The sequence below is a fragment of the Macrobrachium nipponense genome, chromosome 29, assembly GCF_015104395.2.
Source record: "Macrobrachium nipponense isolate FS-2020 chromosome 29, ASM1510439v2, whole genome shotgun sequence".
NCBI classification, from domain to species: Eukaryota; Metazoa; Arthropoda; class Malacostraca; order Decapoda; family Palaemonidae; genus Macrobrachium; species Macrobrachium nipponense.
The window spans coordinates 49,932,041-49,944,710 of NC_061092.1; the positions used below are offsets into that span (position 1 = coordinate 49,932,041).

At 33.7% G+C, this 12,670-nt stretch overlaps 1 pseudogene; it reads left to right on the forward strand.

Moving 5' to 3' along the window:
- Positions 1–9,798, forward strand: part of LOC135205969 (alpha-(1,3)-fucosyltransferase C-like) — a 28,811-nt pseudogene extending 19,013 nt beyond the window's left edge.
- Positions 9,799–12,670: the final 2,872 nt, after the last annotated feature.

The window sequence follows — 12,670 nt, forward strand, 5'->3', positions numbered from 1 at the left end:
CTGCCTTTTCTGTAAAGTATCTCATGCATTACCTACCTGAAGAGAGAGACAGCAGTCTTTGAAATATAGTACTTACTTTCTATGTTTTGGCATTTTTGTGTGTTCATTTTATTAGATGGAAATCTATTGTTATAAATATATATATATATATATAATATATATATATATATATATATATATATATATATATATATATATATATATACACACTGTGTATGTGTATAAGAAAATGCCACAGGAAAATGATAAGCAGAGAATCGTACTGAACACTTTCACCTTTAAAGAGGCGTTAAGTCACAAATGAAGTACAGTTGGAAAAAAACTTATGAAGTAAACACAAAGATCAAGAATACCAGATGGTTAATTGTCAAAACTGTAAACATCAAAGATTAAGCCAAAACAGAAATGGAAGATTAGCTAGCTATTTCAAATTCTGAAAACCTGTGTAAAACTGAATATGTTAATTTTGTTGATTATGTTTATTTACAACTTTTTCAGGTATGAAGACGTCGGGTTTAAATAAACAAGTTAAAAACACTTCCATTATCTCACTTCATGAAGCAAGATTCAGTGGTATTCCTGTTCTCATAAGGGATTAAAGATCTTGCTTGACTCCAGTTAGGAGAAAGATCTAAACCTCTCATATGTACGAATAATGCCATGGGATTATTGTTGTTGTTTGATTCGTTGTGAAACGGGTTTTCCAGTTTGTCCATTATATATTTTATCACACTCGTTAGAAGGAATTTCATACATGCAGCCAGATACATATTTAGGAAAATTTTAAGCTACTAAAGTCTTAACATTTTTATTACTGAAAACAGCATTTCTGTTGAAATGCTCTAAATGTCTAAGAATTTCTAAAAGCCTTCTATCATGTAATTTGAAAATGTTATGCTTACTTAATTCAAATTTGTTATAATTTAAGTAAAATGTTTTCCTATCTCTTTTCCGAGCTGCATCTACAAAAGTCCTTGGTTCTTTAAGTTTCAAGGCAATATCATAAATTCTCAAGAATTTTTGTAGATGTTACATTGAAAGGAGCTAAGGAAACATTTTATTTAGATAATGACAAACTTGAATTCAGTAAGTATAACATTCTCCAGTTACCTTATGATGAAAGGTTTTTAGATATTCCTAGAATTTTAAAAATTTTCAACATAAATGTGGTTTTCAGTAATATTATTGTTAAAAGTTTAGTAATAAAAAATTCTACCAAAGATGTTTCTGGTTTCGTGTATGAAATTCCTTGTAAAAGTGTAATGAAATATATTACTGAAAACTGGAAAATCTCTTTCACAATGAATCAAACAACACCATGAGAACTGGCTAAATATCGAATGAATTCGATATTCCATGAGAACTGGCTAAATATCGAGAGATTTAGATAACTGGGATCAAACAAGATGTTTAATCTGTGTAGCGACACAGTTAAAAGGAATATAATTGAATCTTGTTTCATCAAGTGAAATAATGTAACTGTTCTAAATTTAAGTCTTTGTTTGTTTGAAGTCGATGTCATCATAACGAAAAAGTCGTAGATAAATATAAAAAAAAAAATAATATATTCATTTTTATAAATGTTTTTGGACTTTGTACGGCTAAGCTTCCGTTTCTCTCATTGTTAAATCTCCTGGATTATGTCTTGGATTTTTATCCTGTTGACAATTAACCATCTGATATTCTTGATCTTTGTCTGTCCTTCATTAATGCCTCGACATGCATCATTAATAAGGTGAAAGCGCTCAGTACGGCTTTCTGCTTATCATTTTCTTGTGGTCGCTTACAGAACGAAGTCACGTCCATCTACAATGATTTTTTTATATATTTATGTATATGTCTGTATGCATATGTCTGTGATATATATATATATATAATATAATATAGATATATATATATATATATATATATATATAAATATATATGTGTGTGTGTGTGTGTGCGTGTGTGTGTGTGTATATATATATATATATATATATATATATATATATATATATATATATATATATATATATATATATATATATATATATATATATATATATATATATATATATATATATATATATATATACACTATATATATATATACACATACTAGCTGTCCAACCCGGCGCTACTTGGGAAAACTCTGAATGACAACTGATAAGTCTCTCTCTCTCTCTCTCTCTCTCTCTCTCTCTCTCTCTCTCTCTCTCTATTGATATGGTTGCTTCAGTTACATTGCCCAGCATATTTACTTATATGTCACCACTTCCTACCACTGCCCCCCATTCCTACTGGGGCTGAACTTGGACTTGAAGGGCATCAGAAGTGTCACTATTTATTCATCTAAGCAAACTTGAAAACTATGAGCTAGACCCTGATATCTGTCATTTCCAGTTATATTTACATGCCATCCTCTTCTCACCCCACCTTCCTATCAGATCTGGAATTGGACTTAAAAGGCATCGGGAATGTCACTGTCACTATTGAAATGCTTTGGATTAGACACTAATATCTGTCGTTTTTGGTTATTTTACATGTCACCCACTCTCCCCCCTTCTCACCTCACTTTCTATCGAGGCTATTCATCTCAATGATTTCAAAAGCTATGGGTTAGACACTAATATCTGTCATGTTCAGTTATTGTTACATGTCTCCTACCCACCCTTCTCACTCCACTTCCTATCGGGGCTGAATCTGTAAACAATAAAGTGTTAGGATGAAAAACACTCATAGTGGTACCGTTCAGGAATAGAAATAGTGGGCTACTCTCAGACCTGCATGTTTTCCAGTGCATGATATGTTTAACTCTTCAACCTTTAAACACCTATATATGTATAGTGCATCTAGTTTACCACCAGCATTTAGTACATAAATTTACATGTTTTGACGCTTGCATTAAATATGTAGATATACGATTCCTTTTTCCTCTCTTCCATTTAATCCTAGATTATCTAGGCCTCAGGTGATCTTGCGGATCTTACCCAAGCAATACCAATGTCTCCCTTCCCCCTTTCACCCAAGTTTCCTTCACTTTCGGTATCCTATGCATCACTTAGTTTTACAAAATTCACAGGTAGTTAAAACAGTATATAATAAAAAGCTATAGATTTAGTAACTAATTTTTTATCAATATAATCACTGGCAACTAGAAATCACAGTATTTTCTTTGCATGTGTTTGTCTATCAGAGAAAGTATGGGATAAAACGTGCTTACCAAAGGTAACAGCATGATTAGAAATAAATGTAATCTGCTATTTTGTTTGTATTTACTTTTTGCTGACAGTCTAGGCGCCCTAAATGCTCACTGGGCGAGCTCTTAGCTGACCGCTGGGACTCCCGAAGTTACTTACTTAAAAGGTGAAAGCAGATGTGAGTGTCACTCACTCCAGAGACAAGGAAACCCTCTTGACTAATGTTTTAGACAGTAAGCAATGTAGTGAGAAACTCATTATGCCTGATTCCAGCTTTTTAATTGTTTCAGTCCAGTAGGATTCAGAATTTTAGTAGTGGACTATGATCAATTTGAGGTTTAGTGGTTTAGATCTAAGGAGCCCCACTTTTTTTCAAGAGTACTACAGATTACTAAGCTCCCAAGTTTCTTGCTATTTTTAGTGAAGGAGATCATATGATTGAACTTTAGTGCTGCTTTTTGCTGTTTAAGACATGAGGCCCCTATTTTCAAACAGGCTGATGGGAGTTAGGAATTCTTATTTATTAGGAATAAGTAATTATTGACGATCACTGTTATGATTACGAGAATGAAATCTCTTTGTTTATCAAGGTAGCGTTTCTGACCAACTGTTATGCATATTATATATGTACAAAATGAAGTTTTGGCATAGAAGTAGCCATCTCTGTTACTCATGCTGATATTCCCAAGTATGTATGACTGAACGTGCAAAACCTGATTGCTGGATAAATAATGATAAATACTTTTGATTAAGAGTGTAGGAATTAGAAGGCAGATACCCTGCACGTTACCTTGCAGATACTGAGTTTGTCTTATTATACTTTGAATCTGAGGCACTGATGCAAGCGATATTCCTAATAAATGAAATAAATCTTGAGCCGTTTGCATCAAGCTTTCATTCTAAATTTTGTCAGATTTTTTTTAAATATGAGACAATCATTTCTTTACTCTGTTCTGTAATATTTGAAGAAATTTGTTCTATACTATATACTTATCTACATATAAAAAGTGCATGCGCTTTAAAGACAATTAGACAAACTCCTTCCTTGCTTACAGTTAACATTGAACAGACATTCTATGTATTTAATGACCTTATTCATGTAAAATTTCATGATACTGGCAAACATATGTAAAACAACATTTAAATCAGTAACATTCTTCAATCTTATTCTTGATTAGTCATTACATTGATACAACTCTAATATGTTTCCAGATATAACGTGATTCCTGTGGTCTATGGTCTCTTTAACTATTCAGCGCATGTACCTCCTGGCTCCTATATTGATGCTCTTAAGTTCCCAACTGCCAAGGCCTTGGCAGAGTACCTACAGTATTTAGATAAAAACGACGCAGCATACAATGAATATTTCAGGTAAGGTTTGCCATCATTGATATTTATTTCTTTTATTTCATTGAGGTGCACAGATGACCTAAAAAAAATTATACCAAATGAGACAAGATTAACACTATAAAAGACAACTTTAGGGCAACAGATGATTTTTTTTTCACTAAAATACTTTAGTTAATAATACAAGCATGTAATCTGGTACTTATCTTCTCCATTGATCGCTTCTTGAAAAGTGGTGGCCATATCGACATTTTGCGTGGACACCAAGATTTTCCAAGAGAGGGTGTTAACATGAACATTTGTACCAAACTGAATGCTTGTATCGCAAAATGAAATACTTTTCTACTCATCTGCTTCACTACTAGAGCTGATCAGTAGCTAAAGAATAAATGAGGGTAAATGGCAGTCATAAAAATGAAAACACACACACACACACACACACACACACACATATATATATATATATATATATATATATATATATATATATATTATATATATATATATATATATATATATATAGATAGATAGATAGATAGATATATATATATATATATATATATATATATATATATATATATATATATATATATAGATCTATCTATATATATCTATCTATATATATATATATAATATATATATATATATATAGATTATATATATATATAAATAGCTATATATATATATATATATATATGTATGTATGCATGTATGTTATGTTGTATGTATGTATGTATATATATATATATATATATATATTATATATAATATCTGATATATATATATCTATTATATTCATATATATATATATATATTATATATATATATATATATATATATATATATATATATATATATATATATATATATATATATATATATAGTAGAAAAAGCGGGTCTGTCTTGAATAAATCTATACTGCCATTAAAGTTATTATTTTCACTATATTGAATACATGCAGTTTCTACAAGATTCCCCTCGATGAAATTATTTCTTCTGAAAAAAATTCGTGCTTCAGACCATTGAATTGGATAAAATCATTCGCTAGCATGTTTACTAATGAGACTATTTCTCGGTCAGTAGCGATACTATACTTATGCTGTGCAATCCGTTTCTCAATAGTTGGCAAATATTTGTTTACAGGTTGAAATATGGTTTACTGTAAGCCAGCTTAGAGGGAAAATTCAAATGGGAATTCTTTGTGGAGGAGGTTCCAGTAAATGGGATTCCATCAAAATCTTTATTTTACTGACATATATACCCTAGAGTTTTTACTGCCCTGTTATTCTTGTTTCCCATATGTTTTTATTTATGAAGACATGAACGTGAACATGAGTTTTTTATCGCGATAAAGGGGCCAATAGGGAATTTATCCCATAAACAGATTAAAAAAATCCCATTTAAGGTGCCATGAAAATACTGCAGTAGGTAGAGAAAGGAAGACCGAAACTAAATTTTAAGATTGCTAGTGTTTAGTTTGACCTCCTGCAAAGGATTTCAACAAGAGAGCAGTCTTTGTAACGAGACAACTGCAGAAAAAATAACATGCAAAAAGCAACCGATTATACCACATATCTGTAGATCATAAAAAAGGTATATTACAGAATATTATTGCAACTCTATGACGGGTATTAGGAAGAAAGTGAAGACATTGGTAATTCTGTCAAGATTTAAGATAAATGCTGTGGTCCACAAATGTCTGCTCTACCCCATTTGCTCATTTTCTTAATAACGGAGGAAGCTAGACAGGATTGCTGAAGAGATAGCCTCAATGATATGCCACTAGTGTTGACAGCAGGATTTGAACAAGTGGTTCTGACAATATCTAAATGTTGTAGAATGGAATTAAAAATAGTAGAATGAAAACCAGTGTATCTAAAACAAAGCTTATGGTGACTGGGAAGGAAATAAAGGAAAAGTCAAGTCAAGAAAATGTTCATGTGTCTGGGGAATTTGAAGCGTTCATGCAAAAGATAGAAAATTAAGATGTCTTTAGAACCATGAATAATAATCTAGATTGGCCTCTCGATTTGGCTGTCAGTGCTACATTGTGACTAAGGTGATGAATTTAAAAAATACCAAGCAGTGAAAGTTTGGGAGCGATGTATGGTTTTAAACGAGGAGGTAATAGACATAAGAGACTGACAATAAGCCTTCAGCCTGTGCTTAATAGTGATGCTTGTATCTCCCAGAATTGTGTGACTGAACCATGAAGAGAAAACGTGAACCAAATCTCTCGGAAACCAAAAGCAATAATATTTTCCAGAATCTTATTAAGATTATTAGACGAAATACATTGTCAGCTTCAATCTGCATTTGAACCTTTGTATTTAAGCTAGCATTTCAAACTTGAGGAATATGCAGAGATAGGATGTAAGTATATTAGGTGTCATCAAGGATAGTGATGGAAATATATTGTATAGGGATGGAGACATTAAGAAGAGATGGCAAGAGTATTTTGAACAACTGTTAAATACTGAAACTGAGAGAGAGGAGACGAGGGAAGCACAGAGGTGGAGGGACCAGTGATGGAAATACAGGATACAGAAGTGAAGAGAGCATTAAGGAAAATGAAAAATGGTAAATCACCAGGTCCATTGGAGTTCCAAATTGAAATGATCAAATTACTAGGTACAGAGGGGGAGAAAAAGATGCTGGTTTTATTAAAAGCTATATGGGAAGAGGAAGGAATGCCAAGGGACTGGGAGGAGAGTCTAATGGTATATACATTCAAGCAGAAGAGAGAGTCATGGATTGTGCTAACTACAGGGGAATTAAACTAACAGAGCGTGGATTGAAAGTTTTAAAGAGAATGCTGGATGAGAGATTAAGAGAGATTGCAAGGGATCGGGAAATAGCAGTATGGATTAATGAGAGGAAGAGGGACGCTAATAGTAAGACAGCTACAGGAAAAGAGGCTAGAGAGAAATCAGAAGCTTAATTGTGCATTTATAGACCTTGAGAAAGCATACAATATAATCCCGAGGGAAGTGATGTTATGGTGTTTAAGGAAAAGGAAAGTCCCAGTAAAGTTGTATAAAAGAACGAGCACAAAAGCGACAACAGCAGTTGCAGAAACCAGAAAACTTTGAAGTTAGTGTGGTATTACACCAGCGGTCAGCATTAAGCCCAATTTTCTTTGTGATGGTCATGGATGTGTTTAGTGAAAAGATCAGGAATGAAGAGCTGTTGGAGGAGTTGTATGCCGAAGACCTATAGAGAAGGGGAGGAGAATGGCAGGAGTCTTCAGAGAGTGGTGGCTTAAAGGTGAATGTGAATAAAACAGAGGTTTTGCTGAGCAGTAGAGAAGATAGAGACAGAATAGTAATACAAGAAAGAAGAGGCTCAATTATAAAACAGGCAGGAAATTTCAATTACTTATGATCTTATTTAAGCCAAGAGGGAGGATCTGAGGCTGAAGTTGACAGTAGGATAAGAGCTGCATGGGGGAAGTGGAGAGAGGTATGTGATAAGAAAATGCCAATTATGCTAAAAGTCAAGATATATAACACAGTGATAAGACCAGTGTTTATTTATGGATCGGAAACATGGGCTCTAAGAAGAAAAGAGGAAGTAAAGCTTGAGAGAACAGAGATGAGAATGCTGTGGTGAATTATGGGAATATCGCTGCTTGAGAGACTGGAAAATGATGAAATAAGAAGGGCAGGTGTAGTAAAGATTACAGAGGTGATAAGAGTCGCGATTGAGGATGGATGATGAGGAGAGAATGAAGATTGCTTGGGAGGAACATGTTAGAGGAAGAAGATCGAGAGGGAGACTGAGAATTAGATGACAAGATAAAGTGAAGGAAGATATGGAGAGAAGAGGTTTGGTGGAGAATGATGCCTTTGATAGGAGGCAGGGGAGAAGGCGCATCTGACAACCGACCCCTTAATGTAGGGATAACGGTGGGATAGAAGAAGATTTCTCCAAAAGTATTACATTTTTTTCCAACTTACGTAAAAGGAAGGAAAAATAGCAGCCGTGAGAAAAATTTCCAATACATTGCACTATTTGATAAAATAATATACTCGTAGAGTTATTACTCTTCTTTACCAGACTTTTCCTGTTATTTATACGTGGTCATCCAGAGAGAAGAAGCATGAACACTTAAGCTGACGAGTAGAAATAAAAAGATTCTTTTTCTTTGTAAAATTAGAGAGCGTGAAAAAAGTTGAAGGGATATCGAAGGAGATATGTGAAGGTTTCTTCTATTAGTGATGATTTACGTGACCGAGGACTTGGCAGGTCTTTGTTTTAAGGACGTGCAGCATCTGACAGAAAACTGTGGACAGACGAAGCATTACAGAGACTTCATATCTGTTCTTCAGAAACCTTGAAGATGTCAATACCTAGATTCCGTCAATGACTAGAGGATCAATGACACAGGTCAATTGCAAGCAAAATTTATAGCCTTTTAACTTTGGAAGCGACTTATTAGCATTTTCTCGAATTCAGTTTGGATAAAGAAAATGATAAGCATTGAGCTAAAAGATAACTTTCATGTAGATAATGGTGACTGCCGAGTAGCACTTCAAAACCACAAATGGACTTTCAGTACTTTGCTCAGAGACCGGAGATCGTCCAGTAAGGATGACATTTTAGTTTCTTTCCTTTTCTCACTCTTTACAGATGGAAAGCGTATCACAAGTTCCCATCAAAATGGAGCATGCTGACGAAGCCATGGTGTGAGCTGTGCGCGCGGCTTCACGAAGAAGACCAGCCTTCCAAAGTCTATGATATTGACAAGTGGTACATGGCTGATTCAAAATGTCTGACTGATCAGACGCCAAAGATAGCAAGATTCGTCAACGGTCTCCCTGTCAGTGACGTTACTGGCGCTACGAGAAAAGTCACATCCTCAAAGGCGGGATGAACATATTTTTAAGATTGATGTATCTAGGAAAACGACACTTGTAATTTTTATTATGAAATGAACAAAAGAGCTACTCTAGTGCGATTCTGTTAATATTGGCTACAACTAACAAGACTTTGGGGTCTCTTGAATTTCTCTTTGCCGTGTTTTACCCCCCCCAAAAAAAAAATAAACTAAAATATATAAATAAATGTTATCTTGTCGCCTTAGCCGAGTCCTACTAATAAAGTTAGAATTGTCTTCAAATAATTCCAGTGTGTCCATAGTTTTAAATGCAGCAAGTTCGTTAATCTTGTGGAATATTACTGAGATAAAACCCTGAGATGTTCTCTGTCGTTAGAAGATGAGATGAAATCATTTTCTTTTCTTTGGTCCGGCTAATCACAGGTAACATGAAGTCATGCACATTGTGTTTAAAGAAGAAAAATTAATAAACTTTATTATTATCATGTTGGCATTTGTGCTGTTATAATGTACCGAATTATTATTCCTGCACAATTGTCAGGGCTGATAATCAGCAAAAAGACAAATTTAAATAAGGAAATAATTGTATAAAGTTATATTTTATACAAACATCCTATGTTCATATGCAATTACAGCTGTGCACAAAGCATGGAACTTTTTGAAGGAGAGAGAGAGAGAGAGAATAAATTCGGTTATCCAATTTGAAAGGAAAACACCATCGTTAAACTTTTAGAAAATAACAGTTACGACTCAGCTGACTTTACAGGCCACATTGTTTTCTCTGGATTCATAAAAGGGAGCTGGCTATGAATACAGCAGAAGAACCGATAACAACAGATGCTTGTTTATTTTTCGACAGTAATTAGACGAGTTTGCCATTTTACAGAATAATATTCCAATTACCCTGAATGTCATTGTTCCACAAATAATTATGTATATATATACATATATACATATATACATATATATATATATATATATATATATATATATATATATATATATATCTATATATACACACACACATAATATATATATATAATATATATATATATATATATATATATATATATATATATATATATATATATATATATATACATACATATATATGTATATACATATATAGCCCCAGTTAAAATTTGTAGAGTTGACACTGCATTTTCATGAATGCAGGATATAGAGAAATGTTTCACGTTCTTCTATGATTTTCTTGCTAGCTTGAAGCCTGTGCAAACGTCACTCACTGTATGGCGGCGAATGAGCGTCACTTCCAGTGCTGCAGCAGCCTCTCCAGGGCACATGAAGCCGGATTTTGGACATTACAAGATCCAGCATTTTGGTACAATAGCCGGATGTCTTGCGTCTTGTGTGACTTATGAACAGAAACTGGTAGGCAGGTGAAAAATGATGCAATTATCATAGCTTCATATAAAGAGATCTATTTGTATTCAATTCTTGACAGTTCTTGGAACTGTGTTTACTATATAATTTTCCCTGTCAGTAAATGAATGGATCATGGGTATCCTCCTGCCAAACTTCATAAGGTCTGTTAAAGATGTATTTTTTTATTCGTCTGTTATTTTATGTTGGTATCTCCATCATGACTGATTTAATATTTTAACTATACGGTATTCTATGTCTATCACTTTCGTCATCATTTTTCTCTCTTGGTATACTAGAGACGTTTAGTTTTACATACCTCATAATGCCAACGTTTCACAAGTTATTGATACTAGCGCCAACCCTACATCTGGCAGAAGAATGCCCAAACGTATGTGCCCATGAATTGTCGACCAGCAACATAAATGCGAACCAGAATATTGTGTCGGACAATGTATGGTCGGTGTCACAAAGGCTTTACTGCCTTTGTGGAAGGGGGAAACTTATAGCCAAGAGCTGGGTAGTTTATTTGCATCCACTGCAAACAAGTACCCGCCTTCCCGTGTAAATACAAATTCTATCTTAAATTGGCATTCTTGCTTGGAAACGAGAGAGAGAGAGAGAGAGAGAGAGAGAGAGAGAGAGAGAGAGAGAGAGAGAGAGAGAGAGTGAGTTGATCTTGGTAACCAGTGGAAACAACTTGCTTAAATAATTAAGTAGTGCACCATGTAATAAATAGTTTTTTTTTTTTTTTTAATTTCGTATGATAAAAAAAGTTATTTCCTCAGTCTGTGGCTTCCCCAATCCAAAAAGCACTAGCATAATATATACTTTTTTGTGCCGGTAAAGATTTCTTGCTGCGCCCTACTTTTACATTAAATTTGCTATATATACTTTTACTTTAATTTCTTACATTCCTCTAACAAAATTTCATATTTATAGAAGGAATGTTTTTTTTCATTCTCGGTATCATAAGTTTTATACAAGAAAGGCATCTTACTTTCCCAAAGAAATATGTTTACAATACAAGTGATTAAAAATATGGAAAATGAAATCGTTAAAATGCTAGAAGAGATAATTGCACCTCTCAAAATCGTCGGACGTTTTGACAGGAAAAATGAACACCAGTAATAAACCTACTTTTATTGGGTTGATTGAGGAACTTGTAATAAAGTGTTAGTATTAATAAGAAGTCCAAAGTTCGGAATAACTCCAGACCGCCAGTGAATTGCCCAAAATGGTTCCAAACCCACTTTGCATAAGTCCACCCAAGGCCTATTTGTTGACAATATAACTTAATATACTCAGTTCAATACACACACTTTAAGTATGATTAGCTAGGAATAGACCATACAAGAAAATCAAAAGTATATATAGTTGTATATAGTTATTAATTTACAAAATGTACCCATGTACATATGAAAATATCCAGAGATCAAGTCTCATAGCCCCAGCGTTACCCATAAGGGGCGGGGTGTTTGGATATCCCCTGATAAGAACCCTTGATTTAGATTTCGTCATTTTTGTCATAAATGCGACGTATGATTATTTTCATATAAACTATTTTCTTTTCATCATCACATGATATACTATATATTAATAAGTATCAAGATTATTGATAACCAATCGTTTTCCTTATATAAATTACGACTTCGAGATATAATTAAAAAGTATATAAACTTAATTTTTTTTTATGAAACTGGATGCCTGACGAGTCTCTACAAGATGTGAAGGGCGCCAGTCCCTTCTGCAGATCAAAACTGGGGCCGGCAAGAAAAACGAACATTGGATGAAGGCATCACTTTTCTGTTCTCAAAGATGAGGCATTTCTAGACAGGTCTAAGGTCTCCCAATGGGAGAGATTATGGATTATAATGTAGGACATTTATGTAGAGATGATGACAACGGCACGTAAAAGAAA